The following is a 27,439-nucleotide window of genomic DNA, read 5'->3' as shown; positions in this document are numbered from 1 at the left end:
TCCTCTCAATTAAGGCTTTTTTTTGTCTGCCCAATGCAACCCGAAGTACAAGACTGTCGATAAAGGGATAAAGGGTTTGGCTCATGAGACCGCTTGGAAATAAAACCTATTCACCAAAGCTTTATTATAATAAGAAGTTTGAGAGGAGTCAAACAGTGAGCTGACGTTCCCTTTTTATCTATGCATTGTAGGCAGGCCCACATACTTTTTTGCCATGCAGGTCCTGTTTAGGACTAGCGTAAAACCCCCTCCATGTTGTAGGCTACGTATCCATGCCCATCATGAAATGAGAGATGAGTACCTCAGTGAATACCGGTGAACCTCGTGTTTAGAAGTTATCTGTAACCTGTAAAAATGGCTTGTTTTCTGTTTCATATGTTCAAAACCCAAGCCCTCCCTTAGGCCTACTATAATGAAGGCTGGTTCAACAACAAGCCCTCCCTTGGGCCTACTATAATGAAGGCTGGTTCAACAGCAATGCGTGTCTTTTTTTTCCCTTGTGATTTTATGATATCATTACATTTGACATGTATTTATTGTTGTTTTTAAAAAACTGCTTGTTTTTCATTACATTTTATTACAACTAAACTTATTAGAATGATTCACATTCCTGGTTTTATGGTGACAATGTCCGTGACACACTTGCAATGCAACTTCTGGAGATGTATGAATGTGATCTGATCTGTAAGATGGTTCCGATTATGTTCATAAAACATAGGCCTATTTGGGAGCAGTATAACGGTGAGTGGACATTTTCCCTTTCTATTTATATTTTATCTTTGTCCAGCTACTGTGAAAAGTTTGGATGTGCTTAAATCCCTCCATAGTCTGCATTGTTTTAATATTATATGCCCACAGGGAGAAATGATGGTGCCTGTAAGTGTGACTGTCACGAATTCCGCCGAGACTGCTCCTCCTCCTTGTTCGGGCAGGCTTCGGCGTTCGTCGTCCCCGGAGTACTAGCTGCTACCGTTTGATGTTATCTATGTTTGTTTGGTCTTGTCTGATTAGTGCACCTGTTCCATATCTCATATTGATTATGTCACCTATAAGTTTCCTTTGGTTTTGTTTGTAGTTGTGTGTTGTTGTACGCCTGTCCTTTGGTGTAGGTTATTTGTTTTCTTGTTGTTAGTGCTTTTCGCACTTTACGCACTGTTTTGCGTATTCGCTCGCCTCCTGTTTGTTTGAGGCCCGTTGGATTTGGATTTTGCTCCTGTGACTATTAAAGTCGGATCAACTAAGCTTCTGTGTCCTGCGCCTGACTCCAACACCGCATCCACATCAGCCCCTGATAGAACAACACACCATACAATGGAGTCAGCAGGAGCAGCGGCGGCGACCGAGTCGCTGGAGGATCGGGTCAGCTGCCAGGAGGATCGGGTCAGCTGCCAGGACGCCATGATCCAGCAACTCGGCTCCGCCATGCAGGTAGTAATGAACACCCTGCGCCGATGGGAAAGGGGAGGCGTGCCCACACCTCCTCCTACATTACCACCACCATCGGCCAGCCCCACCAGACCAGCTCCGGAATCCAGTGGGATTCGGCTCTCGCTCCCGAGGGAGTATGATGGCACCGCAGCCGGGTGTCAGGGGTTCCTCCTTCAGGTGGAACTCTACCTGGCCACCATACACCCGGCGCCCTCGGGATACGAGAGCGTGTCCGCCCTCATCTCCTGTCTCTCCGGCAAGGCATTGGAGTGGGCCAACGCCGAATGGAGGGGAATAGACGCCGCCACCATCAGCTACGCAGAGTTCTCCCGCCGCTTCAGGGCAGTTTTCGATCACCCTCCTGAGGGTAAAGCGGCGGGGGAGCGTCTGTTCCACCTCCGACAGGGGAAGAGGAGCGCACAGGAGTTCGCCCTGGATTTCCGGACTCTAGCGGCGGATGCGGGGTGGAATGAGAGGGCCCTCATCGATCACTATTGGTGTAGCCTGCATGAGGATGTTCGTCTAGAGCTGGCCTGCAGGGACACCAATCTGTCCTTCGACCAGCTAGTGGACATGTCCATCCGTCTGGATACCCTGCTGGCCACCCGCGGACGTCCCGAGATGGGACCGTCCATTCCATCCCCCAGCACCTCCGAGCCGAGCCCAATGGAGCTCGGGGGTGCTGGCGCTAGAGAGAGTAGGAGAGAGAACCCGAGGGGGGCCGTCCTCTGCACCAGCTGTGGCCGTAGAGGACACACTGTGGCTAGGTGCTGGGGAGGGTCTCCAAGGAATCGAGGCAACAGGTCGCGCACTGGGGAGTCATTTCAGGTGAGTAGGCGCCCCACTCACCCAGAGCTCTCTGTTGTTCACTTTTGTATACCTGTAGTATTTCCTCAGGTTGCATCTCATTCCCAGCATAAGGCGCTAGTCGATTCAGGCGCAGCTGGGAATTTTATTGATCGGAAATTTTGTTCTAGGTTAGGGATTCCCCTCCTGCCCGTTGATACACCCTTTCCTGTCCATGCCCTAGATAGCCGCCCGTTGGGGTCTGGGTTGATTAGGGAAGTCACAGCGCCACTAAAGATGAAGACGCAGGGGGGTCATGAGGAGATTATTCAGTTGTACCTAATTGACTCTCCTGCGTATCCCGTGGTGCTGGGGCTTCCTTGGTTAGTCACCCATGACTCCACCATTTCGTGGCAACAGAGGGCTCTCAAGGAATGGTCTGGCCAGTGTGTTGGGCGATGTCTAGGTGTTTCCGTGGGGGCGACCACGGTGGAGAGTCCGAACCAAGTGCCCGCAATGCACATTCCCCCTGAGTATGAGGATTTGGCACTCGTGTTCAGCAAGACGAGGGCGACGCGATTGCCACCTCATAGACAGGGAGATTGTGCGATAAACCTCCAGACAGGTGCGGCACTTCCGCGGAGCCATGTGTATCCTCTGTCTCAAGAGGAGACGGCGGCTATGGAAACATACATAGCTGAGTCCCTGAGACAAGGATACATACGGCCCTCCACTTCCCCTGCGTCCTCGAGTTTCTTTTTTGTGAAGAAGAAGGATGGAGGTTTGCGCCCGTGTATTGATTATCGTAGTCTCAATCAGATCACTGTGAAATACAGTTACCCTCTACCTCTGATTGCGAGTATGACTGAATCATTACGCGGAGCGCGTTTCTTCACAAAACTGGATCTCAGGAGCGCTTAAAACTTGGTGCGCATTAGGGAGGGAGATGAATGGAAGACGGCATTTAGTACCACCTCAGGTCATTATGAGTATCTTGTCATGCCATACGGGTTAATGAATGCTCCTTCAGTCTTCCAATCATTTGTGGACGAGATCTTCCGGGACCTGCATGGGCAGGGAGTGGTAGTGTACATTGACGACATCCTAGTGTACTCTGCTACACGAGCCGAGCATGTAGCCCTGGTGCGCCGAGTGTTGGGTAGGCTGTTGGAGCATGACTTGTATGTCAAGGCAGAGAAATGTCTGTTTTTCCAGGAGTCCATCTCCTTCTTGGGTCATCGGTTGTCCGCGTCAGGGGTGAAGATGGAGATTGACCGGGTGTCAGCCGTGCGTAACTGGCAAACCCCAACCACTGTTAAAGAGGTGCAGCAGTTTTTGGGTTTTGCCAATTACTACCGGAGGTTTATCCGGGGTTTTGGACAGGTAGCAGCTCCCATTACTTCCCTGCTGAAGGGGGGCCTGGTGCGTTTGCAGTGGTCGGTTGAAGCGGACAGGGCGTTTCGTAAACTGAAGGACCTGTTCACTTCGGCTCCGGTGCTGGCGCACCCGGACCCCACATTAGCGTTCCAGGTAGAGGTGGACGCGTCAGAGGCCGGGAGTGGGGCAGTACTGTCGCAACGCTCCGGCACGCCTCCTAAGCTCCGTCCCTGCGCTTTTTATTCTAAAAAGCTCAGCCCGGCGGAGCGTAATTATGACGTAGGGGACAGGGAGCTGTTAGCCGTGGTTCAAGCCCTAAAGGTGTGGAGGCATTGGCTTGAGGGGGCTCAACACCCTTTTCTCATTCTGACTGACCATCGTAACCTGGAGTCCTCGTCAGGCTAGGTGGAACATGTTCCTGACCCGGTTCGTTTTTAAGATCACTTACATCCCAGGGTCCCAGAACGGTAAGGCAGACGCCCTGTCCCGGCGGTATGACGCAGAGGAGAGGTCCATTGAGCCCACTCCCATGCTGCCGGAGTCTTGTCTAGTGGCACCGGTGGTATGGGAGGTCGATGCGGAAATTGAGCGGGCGTTACGCACCGACCCTACTCCCCCAGAGTGTCCAGTGGGTCGGACGTACGTGCCGCTCGAGGTCCGTGATCGTCTCATCTATTGGGCTCATACGTCACCCTCCTCTGGACATCCAGGTATTGGCCTGACAGTGCACTGCCTTAGTGTTAAATACTGGTGGCCAACATTGGCTAGGGACGTGAGGGTTTATGTCTCCTCCTGCTCGGTGTGCGCTCAGTGTAAGGCGCCGTTCCACAACGGCCGTGGTCTCACCTCTCGGTGGACTTTGTCACGGACCTTCCCCCCTCTCAGGGGAATACCACTATTCTGGTCGTTGTGGATCGGTTCTCTAAGGCCTGTCGTCTCATTCCAATGCCGGGTCTCCCTACTGCCCTACAGACCGCTGAGGCTTTGTTCACCCACGTCGTCCGGCACTACGGGGTTCCCGAGGATATAGTGTCTGATCGGGGTCCCCAATTCACCTCTAGAGTCTGGAGGGCGTTCATGGAACGCTTGGGTTACCATCCGGAGAGTAATGGGCAGGTGGAGAGAGTGAACCAGGATGTGGGTAGGCTTCTGAGATCCTATTGCCAGGGCCGGCCGGAGGAGTGGTCGGGGTATATCCCCTGGGCAGAGATGGCTCAGAACTCTCTCCGCCACTCCTCTACTAACCTGACCCCTTTTCAGTGTGTGTTAGGTTATCAGCCGGTTCTGGCACCATGGCATCAGAGCCAGATCGAGGCTCCTGCGGTGGATGAGTGGTTTCGGCGCTCGGAGGAGACGTGGAACGCTGCCCAAGTACATCTGCAGCGGGCCATCCGCAGGCAGAAGGCGAGCGCCGACCTCCACCGCAGTGAGGGTCCAGTCTACGCCCCTGGAGATCGAGTCTGGCTCTCGACTCGAAACCTGCCCCTTCGCCTGCCCTGCCGGAAGCTTGGCCGGCGGTTTGTGGGGCCATTTAAAGTCCTGAGGAGATTGAATGAGGTGTGTTACAGGTTGCAACTGCCTAATGACTATCACATTAACCCCTCATTCCATGTGTCTCTCCTCAGGCCGGTGGTAGCTGGTCCACTCCAGGAGAGTGAGATAAGAGAGACCCCTCCGCCCCCACTGGACATAGAGGGGGCTCCGGCGTACTCAGTCCGGTCCATCGTGGATTCGAGACGTCGGATGTGGGGTCTACAATATCTCGTGGAGTGGGAGGGGTACGGTCCGGAGGAACGGTGCTGGGTGCCTAGGAGGGACATTTTAGATCCATCCCTCCTGACTCAGTTCCATCGTAGTCATCCTACGCGCCCTGCTCCACGTCCTCCTGGCCGTCCCCGAGGCCGGGGTCTGCGCACAGCTGGAGCCACGCGTCAAGGGGGGGGGGTACTGTCACGAATTCCGCCGAGACTGCTCCTCCTCCTTGTTCGGGCAGGCTTCGGCGTTCGTCGTCCCCGGAGTACTAGCTGCTACCGTTTGATGTTATCTATGTTTGTTTGGTCTTGTCTGATTAGTGCACCTGTTCCATATCTCATATTGATTATGTCACCTATAAGTTTCCTTTGGTTTTGTTTGTAGTTGTGTGTTGTTGTACGCCTGTCCGTTGGTGTAGGTTATTTGTTTTCTTGTTGTTAGTGCTTTTCGCACTTTACGCACTGTTTTGCGTATTCGCTCGCCTCCTGTTTGTTTGAGGCCCGTTGGATTTGTATTTTGCTCCTGTGACTATTAAAGTCGGATCAACTAAGCTTCTGTGTCCTGCGCCTGACTCCAACACCGCATCCACATCAGCCCCTGACAGTGACATAGTGTCATGATCGTCAGGGAGAGACCAATGCGCAGCGTCGAAGGTGAACATATTTATTTCGAGAATGATCACAAAAACAACAGACGAAAACGTGATGTCTACGGTTGAACACAAACCAAATAAGAACAAGAAACCACAAACACAAAGTGAAAGACAGACAGTTAAATATGGCTCCCAATCAGAGACAACCAGCTGACACTCGTTGCCTCTGATTGGGAGTCACTCAGGCCAACATAGAAATACAAACATAGAATTACACACCCTGGCTCAACATAACAGTGTCCCCAGAGCCAGGGCGTGATAGTACCCCCCCCTAAAGGCGCGGACTCCGACCGCGCCAACTAAATACCACAGGGGAGGGACCGGGTGGGCACTCCGCCTTGGCGGCGGATCCGTCTCCGGGCCTGATCCCCACTCCCTCTCCAACCCCCCAAAGTACCCCTGGTCCGGTCTGGCCCCGCTGGCCGGAGCTGGACTGCACACTGATGGAGCGGATTGCTCTTGCTCCGGCGTAACGCATCTGACCGGTGCCGGACCAGGCATCAGTGGACCAGGCACGGGCCATGCCGGACCAACGACGCACACCACTGGCTTGGTGTGGGGAACAGGCACGGGCCGTGCTGGACTGACGACGCACACCACTGGCTTGGTGTGGGGAGCAGGAGCGGGCCGGACAGGGCTGACGAAACGGACCACAGACTTGGTGCGGGGAGCAGGCCGGGCCGAGCTGGCGACACGCACCGTAGACTTGGTGCGGGGAGCAGGAATGGGCCGGACTGGGCTGGCGACGCGCACCACAGACTTGGTGCGGAGAGCAGGAACGGGCCGGACAGGGCTGACGAAACGCACCACAGACTTGGTGCGGGGAGCAGGAATGGGCCGAGCCGGGCTGACGAAGCGCACCACTGACTTGGTGCGGGGAGCAGGAACGGACCGAGCCGGGCTGACGAAGCGCACCACTGACTTGGTGCGGGGAGCAGGAACGGGCCGAGCCGGGCTGACGAAGCGCACCACTGCCTTGGTGCGGGGAGCAGGAACAGACCGGACCGTACTGGGGACACACACCACTGGCCCTACATCGGGATCTGGAACGGGCCGGACCGGACTGGTAACACACCCCAGTACCTCTCGCCGTGCCTCTCCACCTTCCATCCCCTCTTCGACCAGTGGCCCCCGTAACCTGGCGGCCTCCTCTGCCAACCCGCTGGACCACTCTATCGCGGCCTCCTGCTGCCCCGACGTCGTGAGCCCCCCCCTAAACATTTTCTGGGGGTCTCTCCTCCCCGTGGGCCAGGCCTCTATCGTTCTCGCCCAACTCTCGCTCTTCTGTCTCCAACTCCCGCTATTCAGCTCCTCAATGGGCTTGACCCAGTCGAAGCTCTTCCTCAACTGTTCCCAAGTCCACCCTCTCTGCTCCTCACTAGGCTTGACCCAGTCGAGGTTGCCACGGAGATCTGCTAGCGATGGCTCCTGGACACGCTGCTTGGTCCGGTTTTGGTGGTTTCTTCTGTCACGATCGTCAGGGAGAGACCAATGCGCAGCGTCGAAGGTGAACATATTTATTTCGAGAATGATCACAAAAACAACAGACGAAAACGTGATGTCTACGGTTGAACACAAACCAAATAAGAACAAGAAACCACAAACACAAAGTGAAAGACAGACAGTTAAATATGGCTCCCAATCAGAGACAACCAGCTGACACTCGTTGCCTCTGATTGGGAGTCACTCAGGCCAACATAGAAATACAAACATAGAATTACACACCCTGGCTCAACATAACAGTGTCCCCAGAGCCAGGGCGTGACACATAGCCTATTTAAAACAAGTTGTTGTTTTGTTTAGAATTTGATTCAAATTATTTGTTCTCTTTTTAGGCCTTATCAATAATACATTTAATCTTGCTTATTGATAATGTTTGGCATGTACATGCTCAGCCATAATGCAATTTACAGTAGGCCTAGCCCATATATCAGTGTGAATGCTATTGAAGCCATGCAATTACTTAGAACAATGAGAACTGCAAATGGGTTCAAGTTAAAATATTTAGCAAAGATAGGTCTACATTTAGTTATTTTGTTTCTGTAAACCATTTAACAAACTGTAGTTGATTCCAAGGCAATACATAAAAGACCGTAAATACACAACTTGAAGCAACCACATATTTTGCCATGGAGCATGTTCTGATTGACCAGTGAGGGGTCAAGCCTTGACACACCCACAACTTGTTTATTCATCAAAACCCAGCCATTTAGTGCTAACGCCAGAAAGTGTGCCGATTATTATGATAGTGAAAATAACACAAATATTTCTGACACACCCCTGAACCTATAGCGCTACCGCCTGTGCTTAGATTTACCATTGTGTTAGGTTTGTTAAAATAGAGCCCTTAAACCGAACTGCATCTCTGCCTCCACTAGCCCACAGATCAACCTGCTTGCTTAAAGGTGCACTAGGGTAGGACAGAATTCCTTGTATATTAAGCACCACGGAGCCGACGGGAGATATGGCTTGGAAAACGTACCTCAATCCAGGGGTGAGAAATGCATTGTACTCTGAATTGTCCCATTATCTCAACTGTTACATCGAGAAGATTGAACGACTACTAGTTTTTGAGTAAACTGCCGTTTTCGTCCTCATGCTAGCAAGCAGTAACAACAGCAGCCTGATAGAATGGCATGTCGCGTTGAACATCAAAGGAGCTGCTGTGTGGCTTCTGCTACCTAGCATGAGGATAAAAATGTCAGTTTTCCGGAAAAGATTGCAGTTGTTCATAGTGATACCGGAGCTCCGAGGCATGCATTGAAATTGTTAAGCAGTTTACTATGAAGCAGTGTGCCAATGCTTGTATCACTTTATCAGAAGCACGTGATCAGTGACGTCGAACAAAATGGCTACACTGCGCACGCGCTACGGTAGTTCTAAATTATTTTGACCAGCAGCTGCCACTAGTGTACACTATTTTGATCAAAGCCTCAAGTAATTTATTTTAGACACACCAGTGAGTTTATTAATGTGTGACAATATTCAAGATATGTATTATGTAAAGCCACTGCAATAATGTCCTTTTGTTTTCAGTTGGTTTGTTTGGAGAGGCTTTGCTGGTTTGAAGTCCAGGCAGTTTGTTGGCAGCGCCCTCCAAAAAGGTGACTGGCTTTAACTAAAGTCATTTGTATTTCTAAAATATCTATTGTTTATGTAAATTAAGTGGTTGACAGTTCTTTATTTTCTACCATCAGAAGAACAGTATTGTTTGTCAATGTTTTGGCCATCTTGTGAACTTGGTCAGCTGAATCTTTGTGAAAGCACTGTTGTATTTCAGAAAGCTATCTAGTGGAAGTAACAGATTTAAGAAGTCATTTTTGTGTACTCTTGGTAATGTGCGTTATTTATGTGTCAAACAGGCAAACCTAATTCTCTAATCTTTAATAAACTTTGGTTGTTCTTTATATCAGCCTCTACTGCCTTTAATGGGCCTAGAACTTGTTTAACATTTATAATTGTAATACAAATGGTCTGTTGCATTGTTCAGCACGGTTGACCCAATTCAATAGGTGGCCTGTCATGAACCTGTGTCTTTTGTTCTGTTTGAGGTGTTCTCCTCATTAAACAGTAACTGGCGTAGTCTGGTAGTTGTCCCATTTTAGCTAACCCTAGTCGGCAGTAGTTATAACAATATACTACAGTCATGTTCGCAAAAACACTACAGTAAATAATACAGTATACAACAGTCATGTCTACAAAAACACTACAGTGAATACTACAGGAAAGTCCGCAAAAACACAACAGTGTATACTACAGTAATCACAGATTATAAAAGGAAAGCCAGCCACGACGCAGACACTGACACCCTGCTTCCGGACAAGCTAAACACCTTCCCCCCACTTCGTGGAAAACACAGAGCCACCACCGCAGCCCACAAGGACTGTGAGCTCTCGTTCTCTGTGGCCGACGTAAGACATTTAAGCATGTTAACCCTCCCAAGGCTGCCAGCCCAGACGGCATCCCAAGTTGTGTCCTCAGAGCATGTGCAGACCAGCTGGCTGGAGTGTTTACGGACATATTAAATCTTTCCCTATCCCAGTCTGTTGTCCCCACTTGCTTTAAGATGTCCACCATTTTTCCTGTACCCAAGAAAGCGAAGGTAACTGAATTAAATTACTATTGCCCCATAGCACTCACTTCTGTCATCATGAAGTGCTTTGAGAGGCTAGTTAAGGATCATATCACCTCCACCTTATCCGACACCCTAGACACACTACAATTTGCATACCGCCCCATCAGATCCACGAAAGACGCAATCGCCATCACACTGCCGTATCCCATCTGGACAAGAGAAATACCTATGTAAGAACGCTGTTCATCGACTACAGCTCAGCCTTCAACACAATAGTGCCCTCCAAGCTCATCATAAAGCTCAGGGCCCTGGGTCTGAACCCCTCCCTGTGCAACTGGGTCCTGGACTTCCTGACGGTCCGACCCCAGGTGGTGAAGGTAGGCAACAACACCTCTGCCACGCTGATCCTCAACACGGGGGCCCCACAAGGGTGCGTGCTCAACCCCCTCCTGTACTCCCTGTTCACCCATGACTGCATGGCCACGCACATCTCCAACTCAATCATCAAGTTTGCTGATGACACAACAGTGGTAGGCCTGATTACCAACGATGACGAGGCAGCCAACAGGGAGGAAGTGAGGGCCCTGGCGGAGTGGTGCCAGGAAAATAACCTCTCCCTCAACGTAAACAAAACTAAGGAACTGATAGTAGACTTCAGTAGACAGCAGAGAGGACATCGACGGGGCCGCAATGGAGAAGGTGAAAGCTTCAAGTTCCTCGGTGTGCACATCAATAACAACCTGAAATGGTCCATTCACACGGACAGTGTGGTGAAGAAGGCGCAACAGCGCCTCTTCAATGTCAAGAAATTTGGCTTGGCCCCTAAGACCCTCAATAACTTTTACAGATGCACCATTGAGAGCATCCTGTCGGGCTGTATCACCGCCTGGTATGGCAATTGCACCGCCCGCAGCCACAGGGCTCTCCAGAGGGTGGTGCGGTCAGTCCAACGCATCACCGGGGGCACATTTCCTGCCCTCCAGGACATCTACAGCACCTGGTGTCACAGGAAGGCCAAGAAGATCATCAAGGATCTCAGCCACCCGAGCAGTGGCCTGTTCACCCCGCTACCATCTAGAAGGTGGAGACAGTACAGGTGCATCAAATCTGGGACCGAGAGACTGAAAAACAATTTCAATTTCCAGGCCATCAGATTGTTAAATAGTCACCACTAGCCGGCCTCCATCCAGTACCCTGCCCTGAAACTTAGTCACTGTTACTAGCCGGCTACCACCCGGTACTCAACCCTGCACCTTAGAAACTGCTGTCCTAGGTACATAGTAATTGAACACTGATCACTTTAATAATGTTTACATACTGTTTTACACTCTTCATATGTATATACTGTGTTCTAGTCAAGGCTCATCCTATATAACTACTGCTGCACACACCTTTTCTATTAATATACTGTACATACTGTCTATTTAATCCATTATATACATAAATATATACACAGAGTGTACAAAATATTAGGAACACCTGCTCTTCCCATGACATAGACTTACCAGGTGAATCCAGGTGAAAGCTATGATCCCTTATTGTCACTTGTTAAATCCACTTCAATGTGTAGATGAAGGGGAAGAGACGGGTTAAAGAAGGATTTTTAAGCCTAGAGACAATTGAGACATGGATTGTGTATGTATGCCATTCAGAGGGTGAATGGGCAAGACACAAGATTTAAGTGCCTTTGAAATCGATATGGTAGTAGGTGCCAGGCGCACCGGTTTGAGTGTGTCAAGAACTGTAAAACTGCTGAGTTTTCACACTCAACCGTTTCCCGTGTGCATCAAGAATGGTCCACCACCCAAAAGACATGCAGCCAACTTGACACAACTGTGGGAAGCATTGGAGTCAACATTGGCCAGCATCCCTGTGGAATGCTTTCAACACCTTGTAGAGTCCATGCCCGACAAATTGAGTCTGGTCTGAGGGCAAAAGGGGGTTTAACTCAATATTATGAAGGTGTTCCTAATGTTTTGTACACTCAGTGTATATACACTGTATATATTTATATTCCGCAAAAACTGTATAGTGAATACTATAGTATACTACAGTCATGTCCGCAAAAACACTACAGTGAATATTATAGTATATAAATATAGTAATACTACAGTATTTAGACCATAGTATAATATATTATTTTTCATGTGGGAATAGAGAAAATATTGTAAGAGAAATAAATTGAAGAGTTGGAGAAAAACAGAGAGGGACAAACTAGGGGAGAAGAGACATACATATCAAAACAGGCATGCTTATTCATTTGGCCTTGCTCTGATGAAGACTCAGTGAAGAGCCAATGTGCTCATAAGAAGTCTTCGCTGTTTCTGTCTGGAAGATCTGAGAAGGAATGATAATAACTGCATAATTAGATAGGCCAATCACGCAGGAACCACAAGAGAAGAGAAATATGTAGAAATTAGAATATTTACCAATGCGATGCCTGCCCCCCAAAAATATGTTTGTTGTAACAGTCTCGGCGACAGATGGAACTCTGCTTTCTCAAGCAGTTATGTCTCAAATGTGTGACTTTCTCTGTCAACATCTTTAATATTCTGCCGCTGAATTGTGCCATTCTAGCATAGGAACACATTTGTTTTGCTACTGAGGGAAACCGCATCCCTTCCCACAGCATTTCTATTCTCTCACATCCCTCTGTTTCTTTGTTTACTTCTATTATCTCCCTCTACCTCTCTCTCTCTCTCTCTCTCTCTCTCTCTCTCTCTCTCTCTCTCTCTCTCTCTCTCTCTCTCTCTCTCTCTCTCTCTCTCTCTCTCTCTCTCTCTCTCTCTTTCTTACTCTCTCTCTCTCTCTGTGTCTCTCTCTCTCTCTCTCTCTCTCTCTCTCTCTCTCTCTCTCTCTCTCTCTCTCTCTCTCTCTCTCTCTCTCTCTCTTTCTTACTCTCTCTCTCTCTCTCTCTCTCTCTCTCTTTCTTACTCTCTCTCTCTCTCTCTCTCTCTCTCTCTCTCTCTCTCTCTCTCTCTCTCTCTCTCTCTCTCTCTGTCTCTCTCTCTCACCTCCCTCCCTCTGTCTGTCTGACACTCGCAGTGTCTCTATCTGTTAAATTGGACAAGGCTTTGTTCTCTGAGACTGGTTACAGTAAGAGAAATCAGCACTATGATGTACATTCTGTCAGGAACTTTATGGAACTCTAATAATGGACCATTAACATTAACATAGAAATGAACGTTTTATTATGCAGCTTGTTATTCACAAAAACAGAAACACATATTACAGTTTTTCTCAATTGCTAAAACACTAAACCCTATTGTCTGAACCAAATGCTCAGTTGCCTGAACCCACTGATTGAATCAATCACTCTTTTGGCAAAACCATAAGCACTTTTCACCTGTTTAGACATAACTTGCCAACACATTTTCACTGTGATGCACCCGTGCTGCATAATGGTGAGCACAGGTGACAAAAGTCAAACACAATTAGAGCACAGGTGTCACCACTTGAACACAACAACTCAAAATTGATCACACTTGTGGCTAATGATGTGAGGGAACATATACAGTAAGCCAGTTCAGAGAGCACTGGTTTGTGAGGCCCTACAATGGATAGAAATCTGAGAGGAAGAGTTCGTGTGAGAGGAGGTCGAGGTGGTCGAGGTGGTCAGCGAAGACAAAGAACAGTAATATCTGATGAAATCAGAGCTACTGTGATTGACCATGTTCTTGTCCATGGTATGAGCATGAGGGAGGCTGGACAAAGGGTACAACCAAACATCAGTAGATTCACTGTGTCCACCATAATCCGAAGATTTAGAGAAGAGAACAGGTAATTACCTTTTTTTGACATTATAGTACAGTATGTAAATGTTGACAGCAATTACTGTATGACATACTATATACTGTACCACAGTATACTGTAAGTAAATATACGTTTCAGTACATCACTGTACCAATGTACTGTAGTATTGTAATGGAGGGTTGGTCTAACTGTTTGTAGGCCTAGTATTCCATGTATATTTTTTGTAACTCCATGTTCTCTTTTTGTAGAATTGAAAGACTGCCACATGGGGGTGGGAGGACAGGTATGTTCTCCCCACACCAAGAGACCCTAATTGTTGATATGGTCCGTGAGAACAATGCCATTAAACTGAGCGAAATTCAGCAGAAGATCATTGAGGACCATTTCAATTTTGAGGGTATCAACAGTGTCAGCCTCTCTACTGTTGATCGTGTCCTCAAGCGCAACAGACTGCGCATGAAACAGCTATACAGAGTGCCCTTTGATCGCAACTCAGACAGAGTCAAAGAGCAAAGATTCCAGTATGTACAGGTTGGCATATATCCAGACACATTCAATGTTGATTACTCTAAGTAGTGATTTACTGTAGTGGCCTAAATCACTTTTTCCGTATCACTTACAAAACTATATCTATTTCTACAGAGGGTTTTTCAACTGGATGCAATGGAAAGACCCCATCAATACATCTACATGGATGAAGCTGGGTTTAATCTCACCAAAAGGAGAAGGAGAGGCCGTGATGTGATTGGCCATCGGGCCATTGTTGGTGTTCCTGGGCAGCGTGGTGGCAATGTCACATTATGTGCTGCCATCAGCAATCATGGGGTTGTCCACCATCATGCCAACCTGGGGCCCTACAACACTCACCAGCTCCTCATTTTCCTCAATCACATGCGAGATGCTTTGTTAGGGCAGCAGGATGAGCATCCCATCTATGTTGTTGTTTGGGACAATGTGAGTTTTCACAGAGCCCTCCAGGTTAGAGAGTGGTACAATATGAACCAAGGTTTTATCAATCTTTGCCTTCCACCGTACTCCCCTTTCCTAAACCCCATTGAGGAATTCTTCTCCTCATGGCGGTGGAAGGTATATGAACGCCAACCTTACACCAGGGTAAATCTCCTGCAAGCCATGGGACTTGCCTGTGGTGACATAGGTGTGGAGGCATGCCAAGCCTGGATACGGCATGCCAGGGTTTTTTTCCCCCGTTGCCTGGCCAGACAAAATGTGGCCTGTGATGTAGATGAAGTCCTGTGGCCTGACCCAGTACGGAGACATGATGCTGTGGCTGAGTAATGCACTTATTTGTATATTTTTGTACTTTATTTTTACATGGGCTTACTGTACACAAGTGGCAAACGCATAAGATTTCTGTTTGTTTTTACAAGTGCTACATGTAAATGCACAAGATTTCTGTTTTGTCTTTTTGTACAAGTGCTAAATGCACAGTTTTTTTTTGTTTTGCAACATGCATTTAGCCTACAGTGAACAATAAACATTTATTTCTCCAGCTTCATGTCCTGAACATTGTGTTTTCTATTTTTCTACGTAGTGTTTAGTGACTGTTCAGTAGTGTTTTTTATTTTGATTGACTCGGGGCACGATTTGACAACATAGTTCAGTTTTGAGCACAGATTGAACTGTTTTGAGGTGAAAGTTTGGTTTTGCAAGAAGAGTCTGAGGTTTTGTGAATGTTGCTTGAAAATTGGGTTTTGTGTTCACAGTTAAGAGAAAAGGAGAGCAGCTTTCAAGAAATGTGTCTTAGCAATCGAGAAAAACTGTAACACACACACACACACACAGACACACACACACACACACACACACACACAAACACAAACGCATGCAGTACACACGCACACGCACACCTACTGTACATACACAAAGATGCACATAAGAGAGCCATATTAGGCACTTAGACAAGTTTAAAAAGCTTTTTAATGCGGTAGGCTGACAGGCATCTGACAGGTGCTTCCGAGTGAGTGCTCTTCTCTAACCCTCTGGTGAGAACACACTGCAGCCTCTAGCCTGGGTTCATTCTAGATGAGCTCCCCTCTGATCAGAACATGGCAGCATTTAGACAGTCCGGGCTCTGTCTCTCCTGTCCTCAAATGTTACAATAAGACACTGACTGCCTTCTCTGCCTAATCACATTGTACCTCCCATGTGATTGCTCTCTCTTTCTCTGTCTCTTGGTCTCTCTCTTTCTCTCTCTTCTATAAAGGTAAATGAGGGTAACTGTCAAGCACATGGACTGACATGAGATTAAGATTGCTCCTTAAATGGCTCATAAACAGCTGTCATTAGTGTAAGTGTTTGTCAATGTAATGATGTTACCAATGAAAGAATATAGTGATCAGAGGTAAAGTGGGGCCACCAGAGCCGAGTTAAAACCTCTAACATAATATAGAAACTACTCTCTGCTTTTCATTACTTCTCAATTTCACCAGACACATTCAAACACATGGCAACATTAAACCACACAAAGTGAGACCAGCAACAATAACAGACAGTTCTCAGCCAGCTGCTTTCAGAATCAAAATGATCCGATTAAGGGCTTCTTTCATAATGATCAACTCTGTCACACTTCCTGTACAGTGAATGTATAGCTTCTTGTCTCCTCTTATCTCCATCTGTCACAGGCCTGATCATGAGAGCCAGTGCTTACCTTCTCCTGCTCCCTCTCTCCCTCTCTCCCTCAGGTCACCTCTCTGACACCTGTCATGATGGTAATGATGCTGAGGTGTATGAAGTGTGTCTCCTTCTGCCCCGGTGATGAGTTGCCATGACGTCATTAGGAATGTAACAGCCATGGTGGAGCCTGGGACTGTTACTCTCCTGTTCCTCCTCTGTGAAATGGGAGTCCCTGGATAAATAGCGTAGCGAACTATGGCGCCGCAGCGCTGAGATTAGGATAATAAGTGCCCATTAATGGACATTTACCGTTGTTCATCAGATATGGATCTCAACGCTTCTCGTCATTCACTGGGTAAGGGAAAGAAAGACACTGACATGGGTGGAGAAACTGTCAGGTTATTCTTGAAAATGAGAGTAAGCGCATACCTATAATAGGGTAAGAATGTCAGAAACAATTGCAATGTACTTAGCCAGGAGCAATGAAGTGCAATTGTTTGAAGGCCTCCTTTCATACCATGACATCTTTCGATCAGAGCTCCATTGCAGTGCCTTATAAAAAACTTTACTTTAAAGGGGCAATCTGCGATTGACATATCCATTTTTGGACTTTTAAATTAATTTTATATAGCCATTGATTCTTGAAGTATACAACTTATAAATACCTCATGAGCTAAGTTCAACAGTCGTACCCCATCAGGAACCAAAATATAAGCTTTTTTTGTTCCATACAATGCAATTGTAAACAAACACTGTATAGCTTCAAAACATGGTTAAAACTATCATTTTGATCTCAGGGATGTTCAGTCCTTGTATCCATAATGTATATACATTTTAGAGTGGTTACATTTCTCCAGCCCTATACCCCACCTGTTACTAAAACAGAAGTGGGGTGGCAGCTTTGTTGTTAGTTTGACTTGCAGATTGCCCTTTTAAGCGATTTTTTCCCCAATGTGAACATAGTGTATTCTGTGCACTTCTGATGAAGCTTACACTGCTTGTGGACCACTCAGAAAGCCTGGTCTTAGAGCTGAGAAGGTATTTTGCTGGTGCAAACTAATGGCAGAAACAACATAAGCCCTCATCCATTAGGATCCAATCACACGTCCGCCCGGCCCGGTATCGAGCGAGGAACACGAGACACAGGAGAGGTGGCGGAATCTGCGCATGAGGGCTGTTGACTTTCATCCCTCTCTGTCTCCAGTATTGAATGGAAACCCTCTTCACATGATATGCAGGCAAGATGAATGGCTCTGCTGCTCCTCTCAGCAAATCCAAGCATTGTAATTCAAGGTGTATTAGACGAGTCAAGAGCTGGTGAGAAACTCTCTCAGACACCCTTCTCATTACTTTATAGCATCCTCATTTTAAAGGAGAAGTGCCACAGGATAATAGTTATATTGAGCATTGATCTCCTCCTGAATGTTACTGAGAGAGAGAGAGAGAGAGAGAGAGAGAGAGAGAGAGAGAGAGAGAGAGAGACCATTTGGAAAGAATTAAGACATGACATAATTCCTCACACCAAGTCATTGTTGTGAGTCCTCTGTAGCTCAGCTGGTAGGGCACGGCGCTTGTAACGCCAAGGTAGTGGGTTCAACCACCCATACACAAAAATGTATGCACGCATGACTGTAAGTCGCTTTGGATAAAAGCGTCTGCTAAATGGCATATTATTATTATATTGTGAGGTGCTCCTCCCGGCTGATCTCTGAGAAGACTGTACCACTGGAAAAGGACCTCATATCTCACAGACTCTCTCCATCAGCCACCCTCTCCCCTTCTCTATGTTGGCCACTAGGCAAATGCAGGTTCACTGCTCACATACACACAGAGAGATAAGCTAACTCTGGGTGTGAATCGGAGCCTTTTCATCTCCTGATCGAAACATCAGGTTCCTCACACACACAGTCTATCCAGAATAGGAATTTAAAAAACAGGCTGGTTTAAAGCCCAGGGCCATTACCCCTCTCTCATCCCCACCACAGAGCATCAACAAGCCACCAATGGTCAGCTCAGCATGGCATCAAGACTCACTATAAAATATCTATAGGACAGGGAGGATAAAGTTATTATCATTAGCTCTGCAGTGGAAGCCTATAGTCCTGCATTAATCCTGGCATTAGGCAATGATAAACACAGTTGAGGAGTGGGTTTTCACTGAGTTTCTCATTTAAGGGGTCCTGTATTTATTTACATATCTAAAGTATATTGCTGTAAGAAAATCTAGTATACTAAGAAAGCAAAGGTCTAATATTCAACCCTACACAGGAGCACACACATACAGTAAGTGCTCTTTGGCAGCTGCAGTAGGCCCACTCCCAAGCTTTTTATGTTGAAAAGGCTACAATAATACACAGAGTGGACAAAACATTAAGAACGCCTGCTCTTTCCATGGCAGACTGACCAGGTGAATCCAGGTGAAAGCTGCTTTGCATTGGGGTGCCTGAGAAAGGTGCAGCGGAGGTGAAGAAAACCTTGATGCTTTTCCATCTCTCCTTCAACCCGAGGTTAACCTCTCAACCCCCCTGAGAATTGCTATAGTAGCAGATTCGCTAACAAAAAGAATTACCTGGAAACATCTTTCCCTGCTGCTGTTGCCTACCTTGTATAATATAGAAACCAGAGCTCACAATGCCTAGTTCTGGAATATAAATATAATGAATAGAACTCATTTTAGATCTGTGGTGCAAAGTGACTGGGATTCACTGTTAGAATCAGGAGGCCATTGTGGGAGGGCCTGTATTGGCTGAATGCAATAGTTGCTGTAGGTGTCTCCACATCTGTGTGTTTTCCTCTTAATATTCCAGGGTGTTTCTCTATGATCTGTCTGTGTGACCATATCTGCCCATGGCATTCCTACTTTACAGTGACTGATGAGGCAATAGCTGGCGGGGGCGAGTCTCTGCAGGCCTCGGGCATCGTGTTACAGCCTTTAGCTCTATGTGAGGCTGGACGTTGTGCTGCTGCTAATGCTCAGCTTCATGGGAATCATGTCTCCCCTCAACCCATTCATATTTCATAATAATGCTGATGTTCCGCCATGCCACTCACTGCTTAACTGCTTTCATAATTACAGGCTCTTGAAACGTGTGGCAGCCATCTAATTGGAAGATGAGTTAACATGCGTGACGTTAAGTGATTTCTATTTTCATGCTACCAATTGAGTGGAGGGCTCTACCGTCCCCTTGCTCCTGCAAGCACACAAAGACAGACATACAGACAGACTTGTCTTTATTCACTCCCCATTCTGTGAAAAGTAAAAATGTACCCTGAGTATAGGTTTATTTCAGTCACAAAATTATCAAACACACTCCACTGATTTAATTACAAGAATGTATAAACTGTTGTTTTTCATTAATTGCTTGAATACCCAAACTATTAATTGACTTGTTCTGTTTAATTGCAGAACTGTGAGAGCTGGGTTTTTAAGGCTTGGCGAACCAATTGTTAATTGAACGGTATGACAATAAATGTTCATGATATTCTATTAAATGCATCCTTTGTAGGAGAAGAACAAACAATGGAATTGATTAGAACGTATTTTTGCTCATTCGAGACAGATGAAATCATTAAAACACGAGCGCGCGCACACACACACACAAACACACACATGCATACTGACACTGGCAAATGTAGAAGACTTTACCTTCAACTTAGAAGTGAACAAACTGCCCTCAGTACCTTTGTGCCACAAAAGTGTGACTTCAAAAAAATTGTTGTTTTGTTGGTGAACCACCAAAAGCCATCGATTTCAAACAGAAGTACAGTATGTCACACAAGTGTCAACACTGTACCACTGGGAGGTATACACACCATTCTGTATGACCATAAAGTCATTGTTTGGTTAATTGGCTTTGCACATGTTCACTTTATCTTGGATATGTTCACTTTAATTGTGCCGTTTTCTCATGGAAGGGATCCAAAACTCCTAGTACCAAAGTTACTGTAACTCTATGCCAGAATTACTCAGAGGGAGAAAAGGACATCCCAAACGATATAATACAATACAAAGGACCTTACTCCATGTAGGGGAACCAACATCATACTACTCACACCTGGCTTACACCAACATCACTATATACAGTAGCATCATTCATCCACTGGCACACTTGCACAGCACCACCACCCATTTGATCCCACTCAGTTTCATGTAGTGTCTAGCAGGGTCTGTCTCGCAGAGGCTGAGCAGTGGCTTGGTTTGACAGACACCAGGAGCTCATCAGTCATTCATTTTTAGTGTCCCTCATCCTGTCTATGTACAGCACTGGCAGTCTCCACGCTACCACCTTGATTTATCATACAGCTCTACTGCTAAGTGGAGCGATAATGACAATTTTGCACCAATCTTTCTCTCTCCCTCTCTCGCTCCTTGGTTACCCCTCTCCTTGGTTATCCATCTATCTGAGAGAGAAGTAAATCAAGTTTACATCCTGCTCAGCCAGGCTCTCACTGGAGTGACGGATGCAGCTCTCTTCAGGCGAGGAGAGGAGGAGATGCAGTGGAGAGGAAATGCTTGTTGTGTTAGCTGTTGTTCCACTCTGTTCCTTCGCTCCATGTTCACAGAGACACCATTCAGTGTGGTTATCAGGCAGAGCAGAGAAAGCACCAGGGATGATGTCTTACAGCTGATTCCAGAGTTATTTTGTCTTGGCAAAGATGTATTGATGCAGGAATTCCGCCAGGCTCCCCTACTCCTCCCAATCAGAAGACACAGGGGCGGTGTGGTGGAGAGGATAGGCACCTGGACTCTGTGATAGTGACTTGGACTGGGTAAAGATCAGCCCTAATTCTCAGGACAGTACTGCCCCCTAAAAGCCTAATATCAGTGTGAGTCTTCTTAGTTGAATGGGTGAGTCCAATCACAGTGCTCCTCAGTTCCTCCCTAAATCAGACAGGGAAGTAGAACTGCCCCAGGCCCATCATCAGTATACTGATTGTCTAAGTGGTTGAGACGGCGCAATGGCCTGGCTGACCTGGGTTCAGTGGCTGGTCTTTAGCCATCAGCCGTTATTACAGAGCTCCTAGGGAGACACTGGCCAGACTTAAAAGCCTCTGCAGATGGAGGAAGCAGCAAATCGCTTCTATCTCAGGGTTTGATGTGCTTTTTTTCCTTGCTTGTGTGGTTTGACATGTTCTGATGTCCACGCGGAGCCGGAGCATGTCGAGATGTGAGCTCCAGCGAGACAAGCCGTTTAAAACGTTGCCAGGAGAAAGGGAGCCGAGACGAGGAGCGGAGATGAAACAGGCGCCGAGCTCTTTCCGTTTTTCTATTTTTTCAACTCGCTGTGTGAGGAGGCAATGCAGCACCTCATGCTCATTACCTTAGACCCTTTCATCAGCTGGGTATGAAACAGCCATTTTGCTCCATCTCCTCTGCCTCTCCTCCCTCTCCTTGTCTCCCCCTCTGGAACAGGATGACAGAGCCTTGTAGTACCATCCGCAGCCCTTTGATTCTTCTGCTGCTCACTGATCACAACAACATTTAAACTGGGATCATGTTCAAATAGGGAGAAAATGCATTCATGCATTCAAAATGACTCTACTCGGTCTGTGCTCAGCTTCTACAAGCCAGAGGGTGTTTAAGTGCCATTGTGTGGTCTAATTCAATGTTCATTCTTCTATTTCTGTTCCTAACGAAGATGGTAGAGCCACAGATCATAGAATAGAGGGGATGATCCAAGTAATCCACATCCCTGGTGGAGTACTCATAAGGCTACTGTAACAAAACAAACACCTGGGTAGCATTTTAACTTGCTAAGCATGTTAAGAGATGTGAGTTGACAGGTGGTAATGAATGATCTGCAACACATATGCACACCTGTCTGGGAGCTAACATGAGGAGATAAAGGCTACCAACAACAAAACCATCGCCCCAAACTGAGTGTGAAGGCATCTCATTTTTACAGTTACACCTGACAACATACATTTTAAAGCTCCAAATATCATACAGGGTGAGTGTTAGTACCTCTGGAGGGAGATGCCATTTCAAATGGATGTGTGATAACCCAGCCACTCCAATCTGTCCAACCCAGGGAGTCGCAGTGATAACACACACTTAAATCTACCAAAACACTGCCATCCACAAACACCCTCTTGGCCTGCCACAGGTTCATTGTCTCGGATTACTAAAGCCATGCTTTTAGTGGACGACCTGCTGCTGACCCTCTCCCAAAACTTCCTATTACTGATCAGACCGGTAAGCACATCTCAAACCGTCACAGATGGAGGAACTGAGAGGTGTTTTTCTGTTTGTTTTTTTATCTTCATTTTATCTCTCCTGCTCCTTCTCTCGCTCACACAGAGCCACACCACCTCACTTTTTTGTAAGAGTTTCAATCTTGCAACCTTATTGCAGGGCCTACAGTTTGACTGAACTGTATACAGTGGCTGTAATCTTTTCTTTTTTTTTGCAGAGTTAAAAGAGATCTCTGTCTTTTTCAACTCAATTTGTTTTCCTCCAGATGGGGAATTACCTTTTATTTCCCAGATATACTAGCATACCCACCAGCAACATCTAGATAGCAAGCAATACATTTAATTGGGTTCAGAAAAAACATGTTAAACTTGAAATGGACAGCAGAACAGTCTGTTTTCTCAACATTGCATGCTACCTTGGTTGGGGAACTTGCTAACTGAATTATGGATCCTGTGATTTCATTGGCTGACCTTTCCCTTAAATCCTGTCTCTTTTTTATTTTGGTGTTTGAGGTGTGGCTGCCTGGGATAAGTTGCAGGTAAGCGGGTAGATTGACCAGGAGGCTGGTAAATGCTGACTGAGTTTGAGAGTATTATTGGATGTTTTTGTTGATATGATGTAAGTTTAAATGTTTAGTTAGTACTTCCGTCAAATCTGCACCAGAAGCTGTATTTTTTTAAATTGTGTACTTGTGACCTTTTTTGATCAGGCTCAAAAGAAAGCCTCAGTAATTCAGTTTTGAAGGAAATTAAACTGGTGAACTTGATGCATGTCTGGCAATTCATTATTATGCCACTCAACCCAAACTAGGAACCTGTGTATATGTGTGTTAGGCAGAGCTCCCCATGCTCTTGTTTAAACCTGGGGTGGTGTAGTTTGGCAGTCTGACACTATGCGTATGAGAAGCAGTTTAGCTAGTGTCACGAATTCCGCCGAGGCTGCTCCTCCTCCTTGTTCGGGCAGGCTTCGGCGTTCGTCGTCCCCGGAGTACTAGCTGCTACCGTTTGATGTTCTCTGTGTTTGTTTGGTTTTGTCTGTTTGGTGCACCTGTGTCTTATCCTGTCCTGATTATGTCACCTATACGTTTCCTTTGGTTTTGTTTGTAGTTGTGTGTTGTTGTACGCCTGTCAGTTGAGGTTTTGGATTTTGCATTCTTGTTATTAAGTGTATTGACGCACTGTTTGCGCATCGCTTATGTTTAGTGTTTTACGCACTGTTTTGCGCATCGCTCGCCTTCGTTATCTGAGGCCCTTTATTTTGTATTGTCATTTGCTGACATGTAAAGTCTGTTTGGACTAAGCTTCTGTGTCCTGCGCCTAACTCCAACACCACATCCACCTCAAAACACTGACAGAACAACACACCATTCATGGAGTCAGCAGGAGCAGCGGCGGCGACCGAGTCGCTGGAGGATCAGTCAGCTGCCAGGATGCCAGGATCCAGCAACTCGGCTCCGCCATGCAGGAAGTCATGAACACCCTGCGCCGATGGGAAAGGGGAGGCGTGCCCACACCTCCTCCTACAGTACCACCACCATCGGCCAGCCCCACCAGACCGGTTCCGGAATCCAGTGGGATTCGGCTCTCGCTCCCGAGGGCTTATGATGGCACAGCAGCCGGGTGTCAGGGGTTCCTCCTGCAGGTGGAACTCTACCTGGCCACCATACACCCGGCGCCCTCGGGATACGAGAGCGTGTCCGCCCTAATCTCCTGTCTCTCCGGCAAGGCGTTGGAGTGGGCCAACGCCGAATGGAGGGGAATAGACGCCGCCACCATCAGCTACGCGGAGTTCTCCCGCCGCTTCAGGGCTGTTTTCGATCACCCTCCTGAGGGTAAAGCGGCGGGGGAGCGTCTGTTCCACCTCCGACAGGGGAAGAGGAGCGCACATGATTTCGCCCTGGATTTTCGGACTCTAGCGGCGGATGCGGGGTGGAATGAGAGGGCCCTCATCGACCACTATAGGTGTAGCCTGCGAGAGGACGTTCGTCGAGAGCTGGCCTGCAGGGACACCAATCTGTCCTTTGACCAGCTAGTGGACATGTCCATCCGGCTGGATACCCTGCTGGCCACCCGCGGACGTCCCGAGATGGGGCCGTCCATTCCATCCCCCAGCACCTCCGAGCCGATCCCAATGGAGCTCGGGGGTGCTGGCGCTAGAGGGAGAAGGAGAGAGAATCCGAGGGGGGCCGTCCCCTGCACCAGCTGTGGCCGTGGAGGACACACTGCGGCTAGGTGCTGGGGAGGGTCTCCAGGGAATCGGGACAACAGGTCGCGCACTGGAGAGTCATTTCAGGTGAGTAGGCGCCCCACTCACCCAGAGCTCTCTGTTGTTCACTTTTCTATACCTGTAGTATTTCCTCAGGTTGCATCTCATTCCCAGCATAAGGCGCTAGTCGATTCAGGCGCAGCTGGGAATTTTATTGATCGGAAATGTTGTTCTAGGTTAGGGATTCCCCTCCTGCCCGTTGATACACCCTTTCCTGTCCATGCCCTAGATAGCCGCCCGTTGGGGTCTGGGTTGATTAGGGAAGTCACAGCGCCACTAAAGATGAAGACGCAGGGGGGTCATGAGGAGATTATTCAGTTGTACCTAATTGACTCTCCTGCGTATCCCGTGGTGCTGGGGCTTCCTTGGTTAGTCACCCATGACTCCACCATTTCGTGGCAACAGAGGGCTCTCAAGGAATGGTCTGGCCAGTGTGTTGGGCGATGTCTAGGTGTTTCCGTGGGGGCGACCACGGTGGAGAGTCCGAACCAAGTGCCCACAATGCACATTCCCCCTGAGTATGAGGATTTGGCACTCGTGTTCAGCAAGACGAGGGCGACACGATTGCCACCTCATAGGCAGGGAGATTGTGCGATAAACCTCCAGACAGGTGCGGCACTTCCGCGGAGCCATGTGTATCCTCTGTCTCAAGAGGAGACGGCGGCTATGGAGACATACATAGCTGAGTCCCTGAAACAGGGATACACATGGCCCTCCACTTCCCCTGCGTCCTCGAGTTTCTTTTTTGTGAAAAAGAAAGATGGAGGTTTGCGCCCGTGTATTCATTATCGTAGTCTCAATCAGATCACTGTGAAATACAGTTACCCTCTTCCTCTGATTGCGAGTATGACTGAATCATTACGCGGGGCGCGGTTCTTCACAAAACTGGATCTCAGGAGCGCTTATAACTTGGTGCGCATTAGGGAGGGGGATGAATGGAAGACAGCATTTAGTACCACCTCAGGTCATTATGAGTATCTTGTCATGCCATACGGGTTAATGAATGCTCCTTCAGTCTTCCAATCATTTGTGGACGAGATCTTCCGGGACCTGCATGGGCAGGGAGTGGTAGTGTACATTGACGACATCTTAGTGTACTCTGCTACACGTGCCGAGCATGTAGCCCTGGTACGCCGAGTGTTGGGTAGACTGTTGGAGCATGACTTGTATGTCAAGGCAGAGAAATGTCTGTTTTTCCAGGAGTCCATCTCCTTCTTGGGTCATCGGTTGTCCGCGTCAGGGGTGAAGATGGAGATTGACCGTGTGTCAGCCGTGCGTAACTGGCAAACCCCAACCACTGTGAAAGAGGTGCAGCAGTTTTTGGGTTTTGCCAATTACTACCGGAGGTTTATCCGGGGTTTTGGACAGGTAGCAGCTCCCATTACTTCCCTGCTGAAGGGGGGCCCGGTGCGTTTGCAGTGGTCAGCTGAGGCGGACAGGGCGTTTTGTAAACTGAAGGACCTGTTCACCTCGGCTCCGGTGCTGGCGCACCCGGTCCCCACTTTAGCGTTCCAGGTAGAGGTAGACGCGTCAGAGGCCGGTATTGGGGCAGTACTGTCGCAACGCTCAGGCACGCCACCTAAGCTTCGTCCCTGCGCTTTTTATTCTAAGAAGCTCAGCCCGGCGGAGCGTAATTATGACGTAGGGGACAGGGAGCTGTTAGCCGTGGTTCAAGCCCTAAAGGTGTGGAGGCATTGGCTTGAGGGGGCTCAACACCCTTTTCTCATTCTGACCGACCATCGTAACCTGGAGTACATCCGGGCAGCTAGGAGATTAAACCCTCGTCAGGCTAGGTGGAACATGTTCCTGACCCGGTTCGTTTTTAAGATCACGTACATCCCAGGGTCCCAGAACGGTAAGGCAGACGCCCTGTCCCGGCGGTATGACACAGAGGAGAGGTCCATTAGCCCACTCCCATACTGCCGGAGTCTTGTCTGGTGGCACCGGTGGTATGGGAGGTCAATGCGGAAATTGAGCGGGCGTTACGCACCGACCCTACTCCCCCAGAGTGTCCAGTGGGTCGGACGTACGTGCCGCTCGAGGTCCGTGATCGGCTCATTTATTGGGCTCATACGTCACCCTTCTCTGGACATCCAGGTATTGGCCGGACAGTGCACTGCCTTAGTGTTAAATACTGGTGGCCAACATTGGCTAAGGACGTGAGGGTTTATGTCTCCTCCTGCTCGGTGTGCGCTCAGTGTAAGGCGCCTAGACACCTGCCCAGGGGGAAGTTACAACCCCTGCCCGTTCCACAACGGCCGTGGTCTCACCTCTCGGTGGACTTTGTCACGGACCTTCCCCCCTCCCAGGGGAATACCACTATTCTGGTCGTTGTGGATCGGTTCTCTAAGGCCTGTCGTCTCATTCCTATGCCGGGTCTCCCTACTGCCCTAAAGACCGCTGAGGCTTTGTTCACCCACGTCTTCCGGCACTACGGGGTTCCCGAGGATATAGTGTCTGATCGGGGTCCCCAGTTCACCTCTAGAGTCTGCAGGGCGTTCATGGAACGCTTGGGGGTCTC

Source organism: Coregonus lavaretus (assembly GCF_964263955.1).
Source record: "Coregonus lavaretus genome assembly, chromosome: 9".
Classification (NCBI taxonomy): domain Eukaryota; kingdom Metazoa; phylum Chordata; class Actinopteri; order Salmoniformes; family Salmonidae; genus Coregonus; species Coregonus lavaretus.
Note: the sequence above shows the minus strand (reverse complement) of the source record.